The 10,756-nt window shown below is 36.7% G+C and overlaps 1 pseudogene; it reads right to left on the bottom strand.

Moving 5' to 3' along the window:
* Positions 1–3,882: 3,882 nt before the first annotated feature.
* LOC149194112 (uncharacterized) lies at positions 3,883–5,184 on the bottom strand (annotated as a pseudogene).
* Positions 5,185–10,756: the final 5,572 nt, after the last annotated feature.

The raw sequence follows: 10,756 nt of genomic DNA, 5'->3' as shown, positions 1-10,756 counted from the left end.
AAAAGGAAGTGTCCAGTCATGTAACATAATCTGTAAAAGTACTACTTCTTACATAAAACAAGATAATCATAATAGAGTAGTTATTTCCCTATTCCTTCTGCCTGCCACCAATAATAATCCATCAGTGATGGAAAGAAAAACCCTCTAGAACTTCATTGTGGAGGTTCCAGAAAGATTGCATCAGCATCATTACCTTGTATGCTGTATTTTTCCTTCATATAAAACATTCACAACCGAGGGCAACCAGAATGTTAGAATCCACCAGTGGTCTCTCCCACATAGAAATGAACATGAATCCTCTGAAAGAACACGCAAGAACTTTCCCTATAGTAAATATTGTTGGTTTCCTTAAAGGGTCCATCTACCAAAAATGATATTTCACGTTCAACACTCAAAATGTCTATAAATTCTCTTTTGGAGAAACCATTGAGAAACCCTTAAGCCATCAAGAAATTGTTTAGCAACAAGAAACTCTAACTATTAATTTTTTCTTAACTATTAACTATTAATCTGACAGCCTCTTCTGATCTTTATACCCTCTTGGATTTCTTCTCTCTTTATGCTATAGGATTCATTTAAAGTTTAAACTTAACCAGTCCATGTGGTTGCTTCATTGGATCCTTGGTGTTAAGTAGAAATTATGTGATGTAGGTCAAAGTTAATAGTAGCAATGCAACTCCTCTCTACAAGTTCTTGAAGTTAGGCAAAGGTGGGATTTTTGGTAATGGAATAAAGTGGAACTTCACTAAGTTTCTGGTGGACAAAGATGGGAATGTTATAGAACGATATGCACCCACTACGTCTCCATTGAGTATCAAAATCTTGGAAAAAATCTCTTTGTTAATTCCATGTATCATATATGAAGATCCTTGTTACCACTAGCTCACTATATAATTACTTTGGTGAAAACTTGTTTTTGTGTGCACCAATGACACCAAAATTGAACTAAGGACACCCACAGGGAGATATGTTGTGAAGAACATCACTCCTTGGAAAAAGCAATGAGATTGTATGCAAATTGGCACACAGAATAAGCCATGGCGTTGTCGAGAACAACATGCTGTTAAAAATTAAGTACCTTGTTCTTCAAATTGATGTCTTATTTACATTGATGATGCAATAAACCATGATCTTCAGGGTGATATAAGGGCTAATACCTATGTTGCATCATATGCAAATGCAGAATAGAATCAAATTTTAATTTGTATTGACCTTGCCAGTCATAAGGCCTATGTTTCAAATAGCTTATATAGATTATAATTGTATTCCACTGAACAAACAATTGTACAACTTGAGTTATGTTTGCCTCACAACAAGAGCAACATGGCTTGTTTTCTTGGCCTTTTATCTTCTGGTATTTCTCAGAACTCGTGGAAATACTAAGATGGCATGTATCTAGCAGTGAATAATTTAGTATAATTACTCAAATCCATATTAATGCATGATCTATGATGTGGTTAACGCTATCAAATTCCTTGATGCAACAATTTCAATGTTAAGATGGATGTGTTCTAGCATTCTTCGGAATAACTTCATATGAATGCCAGGTTGGATAACTAATAGGAAAGGTATATTTTTAAATAATAGATATATAAGCCCTATTTCATAAACCTAACCTGAAGTGTAGATGAATCCCCATTGCAAAATAAATTTATTGAAATGAATATCCAATTTTGCAATGACATTGAATTTCTCCCTTACGGTGTTTGTTGATTTTGTTGATTTTTTAGATTGATATTGGGGTTTAAGGAGACCATTTTTTCTCCTTTGAATGGATGGGAATGAAAGCAATGCTTATTTTTGTTAGGGTAGCCCAGGCTATATTCCCAGCATTTGTTAATGGATGGTATTACGAAATGCCTAACAATACCTTGGTATGTATCTCTCTATCTTCATCATCGTTGTCACACTCTCTCAAACTCACACACGTCTCTCTTACAATTTCTTTCACTTGTAGTTTGTGCTGGAGAAGGCCAGGGAAACTGGTGCTGGCCAAAATTTGGGTTCTGTTGGACTAGAAGCTGCCAGTGCAGAAATCTCAGAATTGGCTTCAAAAGTGTCCAGTGAATGCCTCAACAATGCTTTATCTAGTTTCCCTGAAATGCCATCATTATACAAGTAGCATCAACATATGGTACATGCTATGCATAGCCTTAATCATCAATTTCAAGTCACATAGTTTTCAATGGAGAGTTGTTTGACATCAACTAAGAGTTCTGAAAATAATTTAGTTCCGATTATGCAGAATGTTCGCAAGATAAGATTGAGAACATTACAGAATATAAATGTACCGTTTTGGCAGACTGACACTTCAACATCACTGATTGTTTTTAGTGAAGATAAGTACTTGTCTGCTCCTAGTGCAGTCTCTGAAAGAATGGCCTCTTGTAATATCTTGTCCCTCAAAAGCATATCTGTTATCTCCCTCCTGATTTACTGTGCAACCATCTTGACTCTCCTTAGATGAGCCATGGATATAATCTGATTTTGTTTTGGGAATTTGCTAAATTTGGGTCCATGGGAGTACATGTAATTCCGATTTGGGGTTCTGTTAAATTTGGGTTCAATGGAGTATTTGAAATGTTTGAGAGTACACAAGTTTAAAGAATGTATTGTTTTTGTCGTCTATGCATCAACCACGACTGTGTGGAGGCACTGCTGGGTTGCAGGCAATGACTATAGACTTGTTTGATGAACTAGGAGTTGCACCATGTTTCGAATCAATAGTGAACGATGTGTCGATATTATCTACTATGTGTTCATCTATTACACCTGTTAATGCAGGTGCCTACTATAATCAGACATTTTTAGAAGATATAAACAAGGGGCAATCTATTTTCATGTTTACTATACTCGATTTTTCAAGGAAAGTACCAACCTGGAAGTAAAATTCATTTTCATGAACTCATTTAAAACCAACTAGCAAATTTTGCAAGTAAGTATTGTGAGCCACGAACCTGTTCTTTTCAACTGCTCAGTAGTAGACAATATTCTATATGGACTGAAAGGCAGAGCCAGCACTGTTGACATTGAAAATGCTGCCGTACATTTCAAAAACCTTTAGACATGTTTTAAATCTCGTTTGATTTGAACTAGAAACATGCGACTTGTATTGTCAAATTGAGAGTACAATTAGTTGCTTTATTTGACTATTTCAATGAATATGGAATTCTCCTAAATTTGAAACATTGTCCACTTCTGACTGAACAAATACAGAGAATGGCCATTGCCCATGAGTTTGTATCAAATTTTCTGGAAGGGTAAAATACACTTGTTGGACAGCATGGTGTGAAGTTGTCAGGGGGTCAAAAACAGCAGATTGGAATAGCAAGGGCATTACTGAGGAATCCTCGTGTACTTCTTTTGGATGAAGCTACGAGTGCTTTGGATGCAAAGAGTGAATACCTGGTTCAGGTGATACCATGACCCAAACCATGATAGCCTCTTTGTTCTTCTATTACTCTAGATTTTTTGTGTGATCTTATTTTCTTCCTTAACAATGCCCTTGCTTGTATTTAATCAGGATGCCATGGACCAATTGATAAAAGGACAGACGGTTTTAGTTATAGCACATAGACTTTCAGCAGTGTAAAGTGCAACTACCATGGCAGTTGTGTCAGGCGGTCAGATAGTTGAAAGTGGTACTCATGAGGAATTGTTGAAAAATAATGGTATCTATGCATCTCTAATTCGAAGGCAACTGCAAGGATCCAAAACTAAAAATTAAGTTTTCTTAGCCCGAACGAACATGGAGAAAACTACCCGAGTTTCGTTTCATAAATCCATACTACATTGATCGCTAATTACATCTAGTCTGAATCTCTGATACCAGAGTCACTAACACAGAAATTTGACGATTAACAATTGTTAGATGATCCTTGCTTATAATTTTATGGAAGGAAATCTTGTTGAGTATTTGCCCGGTGCACAATACAAATGATAAGAAGAGTATGGAAAATGAGTTGTATCATTTCTGTAGACTTTGCTACCATTGGAATTGATGTGATAAGGTGGACAGACAGCAAGGTTATCAGGTCTACACCATCTCGTCACCTCAGGATTTATGATCATCTCACTGTATCTAGTAACATCTGTTTCAACCTCACCATCACACGCCTGTCTATCATTCTTCCAGCAACTATCGATATCAATCAAGTAAAACAGGCTATTTGAACCACCTCAGTGTATAACATTGAGTGTCAATCTTACCTTGAAATTTGGTGACTCTGGCAACTAAACGAAAAATATTGAAGTGAGCATACGAAGTATGCTGAATGCATTTCCCTAAATACTAAACAGTAAGACAAATAAGGACTCAGGAAAGACCTTCAACATCATCCCACGTGTGTCGTAATGATATCCCCCAGAAAATCCTTCGGTGGCATCAACATGCAAATACAGCATCAACCAAGGATATTTCTTGGACGTTTTCAATTTATGGGAAAATATCCATCTGCATGTGCTAGCTTGCTTCTCCAAAACAACAGAAAAATAAGAAATATTATCAACGGCAGCTCCTAGACTTGCATTCAGATCATAAGTGCCATAGAAGCTTTCCCTTAAACTGGGTGATTGTGAATCACATGAATAAATTGCATTTTCTTGAGGCTTTGTCCAGTTGTGGTACACAAGAGGCTGATTCATGCAGCCTTTCCCAAAACACGGAAAGGTCCTACTTGTAATGATCGGACTGACTTTTCTACCATTCTCTGGACACAATTTAGATTTAGTATCAAAGTTCCCATTCTTCAACATGATCATCCAAAACTGCCATGGATTTGATGAGTCCCTTACTTCACAGAGGGAACCAAGATATAGCTCTTTCTCCGCAGCATATTTGTCTGGATTACTCTGAGACTCAAAAGAGATATTTGGAAATTGATCCCCACTCCTTAGTTTATTATCTACCTCAGTGACTTTCTGATTTACTGTGAAACCATTTTGTTTTCCATAGAGGCAACCGCCCACAAGATCTGACATGAAATAAAATAAGAGGTTATTAAGCAGATTGTAGAGAAAGCTAAAAATTACATAAAAATATCAAACATATTGTTCCTCAAATAAAAGGCCCTCTGTTTTGGGCTGTAAGGGTAGAAAGATAGGTAAGAGTTCACCTTGCTGTCACATTATCGAGACATCAGCTTCCCTGACCAAAGGAGCTGCAGTCTGGGTCCAAGCACGCTATCACCACTTACTGCTGAACTCAACTCATTGTATTCAGAACAAAAAAGCCCATGATTGTGAATAGTTAAAAATAATTAGTCCTCTCAGAGATCAGATGTAGTCATGGCTGATGAGACAGTTCCAACAGATGTGGAAATTATGGAAATTGTGGGTGTCAAGGAAACCATAATACTAACTGGGTTTTGTGGAAAAATCAGAGAAAAACTGGTGTTGCAACTATCTGAATACGTATTGACGCTAAGAATGCAGGTACTAGGAAGTAGACAATGTGACAACAGCTGGAACTAATTCTTGCACCAGAAATGGATTCTCCTCTGCTGGGTCTGAAATTAACTGGGCATTATCGTTATGGTCATCATTCTGATTATTTTTTCAATTACCCAGTTGATTTCTTCCATTGAATTCATCTTTTCCTGCTTTCATTTTGGGAATGGTGCATGAGGAAGTTGCAGCTTAAGCTTCTACATTAGCATTACAAGGACCTTACTTTTGTTGGGAATCTCACCATCACTTCCAAGATTCTGCAAGATGGTCACATGTATTATGCTTCTTGCTGGTTTCCAATCCAATCTCAATTTCTGAAGCTGGAGAAGATTTTAAGAGCATTCTTATAGGCTAAGTATGGAATATAATGGGGTCTCTCTTCGCATCTCTGCATCATGCCAAAGCTAGAATGTTGACAAGGGCTTATTGATATCGAAGATTCTGGAAAAAATGTGGGTAGTAAGGAGTCTTGTTGGAGAGCCCCATTTGCAAAGCTTAACTCATCCACAAAGACTATGTAATGCAGTCATATCAGCAAAATTTAGGGTCACTTTTCACTATGTGGAATCATTTGTGCTCCTCAATACTTCAGAATATAGGAATTTCTTGTCCTCAAGAGTGTTTGATCTTTGGGAAGCCTGGAAGCCCATGACTAAGTGTATTTACTGGGACTTTATTGGCAATAGGAGGGGATCAGATCTCACCTTCCATCCTATTTAGATTTTGGAGAATGCAATAACAATGCATTAGAAGTCACAAGATTTTAGCCAAGGGAACTCAACAAGAAGGGTGTTTTTCTGTGGCATGGTTTTTGGGATACCTTTCAAAGGACATGGACAGAGTAGAGAACCCTTGCCTATTCTAAGAGTTTGTTTTCTTCCAATAGAATGATTATCAGAGAATTACATGCTACTATTGATGTCGAGGATCTGTCCAAAATGATCTTTCTAGAAGGGCAATTGGAGAGATTACGGATGATCTCTCTTTTTTTTAAATTTGAAAAATACTTCTTATATTTACAAAAATAGATATGTCAAGAGAAAACAAAAAATAGGAAGGTACATAAAATGGTATTTATATTACAGAATATAAATGTACCTTTTTGGCAGACTCGCACTTCAACATCACTGATTGTTTTTAGTGAAGATAAGTACTTGTCTGCTCCTAGTGCAGTCTCTGAAAGAATGGCCTGTTGTAATATCTTGTCCCTCAAAATCATATCTGTTATCTCCCTCCTGATTTACTGTGCAACCATCTTGACTCTCCTTGGATGAGCCATGCATATAATCTTATTTTGTTTTGGGAATTTGCTAAATTTGAGTCCATGGGAGTACAAGTAATTCCGATTTGGGGTTCTGTTAAATTTTGGTCCAATGGAGTATTCGAAATGTTTCAGAGTACACAAGTTTAAAGAATGTATTGTTTTTGTCGTCTACGCATCAACCACGAGTGTGTGGAGGCACTGCTGGGTTGCAGGCAATGACTATAGACTTGTTTGATGAGCTAGGAGTTGCACCATGTTTCGAATCAACAATGATGTGTCGATATTATCTAATATTTGTTCATCTATTACACCTGTTAATGTGGGTGCCTATCAGACATTTTTAGAAGATATAAGCAAGAGGCAATCTATCTTCAGCGGGCTTCTTTTCCTTGGACACACATTGCTTCTTCGGTGCGGGCTGCTCTTCAACAAAAGCATAATCTTTGGCTCTTTTTGCGGTTACACCCTTCTTGGGCTTCGAAGCAGAGCTGGTATTAGGGTTCGGCTCCGAGGGGGTGCTCTGGTTTCGAACTGCGGACCTGTCCGAAGGGTACATTGGAATCTTCATGGGAGAAGGCAGAGTTGCGGGCTTCTCCGTTGCTGGGCAGGTGCTCACCTCCTCGTATTCAGAGTGGAATGAGAAGGCAGTGGGAGAAGAAGAGTGGTGGCATCCGGAACGGTTTACCTTTGCGCACAATCTCTTCTCCTCTGAATCGGAGTCGCTGCTGCAGCAACCTGATTGAGAGGATTTTCTCTGGCCATTTGAAATGAAAACCATGGCCTCAGAAAATTGAAATCGCTCTGCTCATCCCACAACATACAACACCCAATCTAAATACAAATACAAATTCGAAAACCCTGTAATTGCATTGCCTTGCCGCGTGGTACTGGTAAGTGCCATGGCATCGTTGGCCTTGGATTATGAGGGTGTGTTGAGGGTTTCCAAATCTTTAAAATGACATCCGTTAGACCAGCGGAATTAAAAATTTACATTTTTAGAAGATATAAACAAGAGGCAATCTATCTTCAGCGGGTTTCTTTTCCTTGGACACACATTGCTTCTTCGGTACGGGCTGCTCTTCAACAAAAGCATCATCTTTGGCTCTTTTTGCGGTTACACCCTTCTTGGGCTTCGAAGCAGAGCTGGTATTAGGGTTCGGCTCCGAGGGGGTGCTCTGGTTTCGAACTGCGGACCTGTCTGAAGGGTACATTGGAATCTTCATGGGAGAAGGCGGAGCTGCGGGCTTCTCCGCTGCTGGGCAGGTGCTCACCTCCTCGTATTCAGAGTGGAATGAGGAGGCAGTGGGAGAAGAAGAGTGGTGGCATCCGAAACGGTTTACTTTTGCGTGCAATCTCTTCTCCTCTGAATCGGAGTCGCTGCTGCAGCAACCTGATTGAGAGGATTTGCTCTGGCCATTTGAAATGAAAACCATGGCCTCAGAAAATTGAAATCGCTCTGCTCATCCCACAACATACAACACCCAATCTAAATACAAATACAAATTCAAAAACCCTGCAATTGCATTGCGTGGCCGCGTGGTACTGGTAAGTGCCATGGCATTGTCGACCTTGGATTATGAGGGTGTGTTGAGGGTTTCCAAATCTTTAAAATGACATCCGTTAGACCAACGAAATTAAAAATTTACATCCAATAAAATCTAATATACAAAATTTATATAGATTCAGATTCAGGGTTCCTATCAAACATTTTTAGAAGATATAAACAAGAGGCAATCTATCTTCAGCGGGTTTCTTTTCCTTGGACAGACATTGCTTCTTCGGTGCGGGCTGCTCTTCAACAAAAGCATCATCTTTGGCTCTTTTTGTGGTTACACCCTTCTTGGTCTTCGAAGCAGAGCTGGTATTAGGGTTCGGCTCTGAGGGGGTGCTCTGGTTTCGAACTGCGGACCTGTCTGAAGGGTACATTGGAATCTTCATGGGCGAAGGCGGAGCTGCGGGCTTCTTCGCTGCTGGGTAGGTGCTCACCTCCTCGTATTCAGAGTGGAACGAGGAGGTAGTGGGAGAAGAAGAGTGGTGGTGTCCGGAACGGTTTACCTTTGCGTGCAATCTCTTCTCCTCTGAATCGGAGTCGCTGCTGCAGCAACCTGATTGAGAGGTTTTGCTCTGGCCATTTGAAATGAAAACCATGGCCTCACGAAATTGAAATTGCTCTGCTCATCCAACACAAAAATTCCTAATAATAACAATCATAGAACACAGAATAAACAATAGAAGAGCATCAACCACTGTCTCAAACAAACCTGATGGAATTAACTTTACCGCGTTCTATATACAGAAGCCAACCGGTTCCTCTTCCGTTGGATGAAATCTGAAGCCGGAAGATCCATTAAAAACTCTGCTTGCGAAACCCTCACTGGGGATAAACGCTCATCAAGCTCCAACCGCCTGGAGTGGGATGCCCAGAGACGCTGCCTTGGGATGCGCAGAGACGCTGCTTGCTCAGCCAGATTTGAACCGACAAAAAAAACTGTCCAGAAAAAATATAATAAACTAACCTAAATTAAATCCAACGATCTGCAATGTTTCTATCGTCTAACATCGGATCTAATGGCTCAAACAAGGACACGTGACAATTGGGAGAGTTGGTTTCAGAGGGGAACGCCTTACGGCGTAATTATTATTTTATAAAGTTGTAGTATAAAGTGTTCTATAAATTATTGTCAATTTTATATATATAATTTTTTAAAATTTATATAGATATATATTCTCATTATTTTAATTCTTATATATATATATATATATTTTGCAACAATTTTTTTAAAATTTTATTTAAAATTTAGGAAATAATTTTCTATTAAGGTAAATGTTTTTTAATTATAATTTAGTAATAATATTATAATTCAGTAATAAATAACTAATTTTAAATTTAATTATAATTGTATTTTAAATGGTTTTTTAAAGGTTATATATTTTTTTAAAACGAATGTATATCTTCTTTGATGTTTCAAATAGTAATATTTTAAAGTAAAGTTTATATATATATAGAGAAACCATGAATTTTAAATTTTTATTGTAACTAATTTAAACTTTTAATATAGAAACATTTTCAACATAACAATAAATTTAATAATTTAATAATGTCTCTAAATAAATTGATATTAATAATGAATGAACAATGCCACTTAAAAAAATAAATTAATTTATTAGTTAATTAATTTTTTATGGTACATAATTATAACTTGTTATAATATCCCAAAAATATATGGCTATGGATTTTCATTGTAAGCATCATCACAATTTTTAGTAAGATTGAAAATCACATGTTTTGGTGATTGCTTTTAATCAATATATACTTTTCAACAATACAAATAATCACAACATCACAAGTGACTACGGCCATGATTTTTTTAAAACCACAATCATTCAATGAACATTTAAAAATATATCAAAAGTGGCTAGTGATGTTGATAAAATACAAACAAAATAAACATAGAATTTAAAAATTAATTTACAAATTGATGCTTATGATCATATAATTTTAAATTTATGTGCTTTTTGTTTATGCTATGTATTTTTTTTTGTTGTGCTCTTGTTCACCTTTGGTTGTTTCTTATGATTGTATGTGTATAATATTTTCACACATATGTAATATCATATACAATAATTATTTTTCCAATGTGTAGAATTTGTATACTAGAGTGTTCACATTTAATTTGTAGTTGAATTTAATAAAATGTTATTTTTCCTACAAATGACAACAACGTCCTGAAAGAATTTTAATTTTTGTGAGACTATTCAATAAACATTGTTTTTTAATTAATCATTTTTTATAATTAGATAGAATTTTTAGGATAATAGAATTTTAAATGTTTGTGTTTTCATTTTATGTAATGTATGTGTTTGATTGTTTATGTTCTTGTTTGTGTATAAACTTTAGAACACTAGAAAGACTTTCATTATAATATGCCGTATGGATGGTCATTGCCCAAATTGACTATTGACTTGATACAAGTCACATTTATCATGATTTTACACACATAAAATATATATCCAAGAATTACACTTCCAATTAATTGAATGTGT

The sequence above is a fragment of the Pinus tabuliformis genome, chromosome 2_2 (assembly GCF_031772625.1).
Source record: "Pinus tabuliformis cultivar Carrire ecotype Pingquan chromosome 2_2, CPIR1, whole genome shotgun sequence".
Classification (NCBI taxonomy): domain Eukaryota; kingdom Viridiplantae; phylum Streptophyta; class Pinopsida; order Pinales; family Pinaceae; genus Pinus; species Pinus tabuliformis.
Note: the sequence above shows the minus strand (reverse complement) of the source record. Positions and strands in the feature narration are given on the sequence as shown.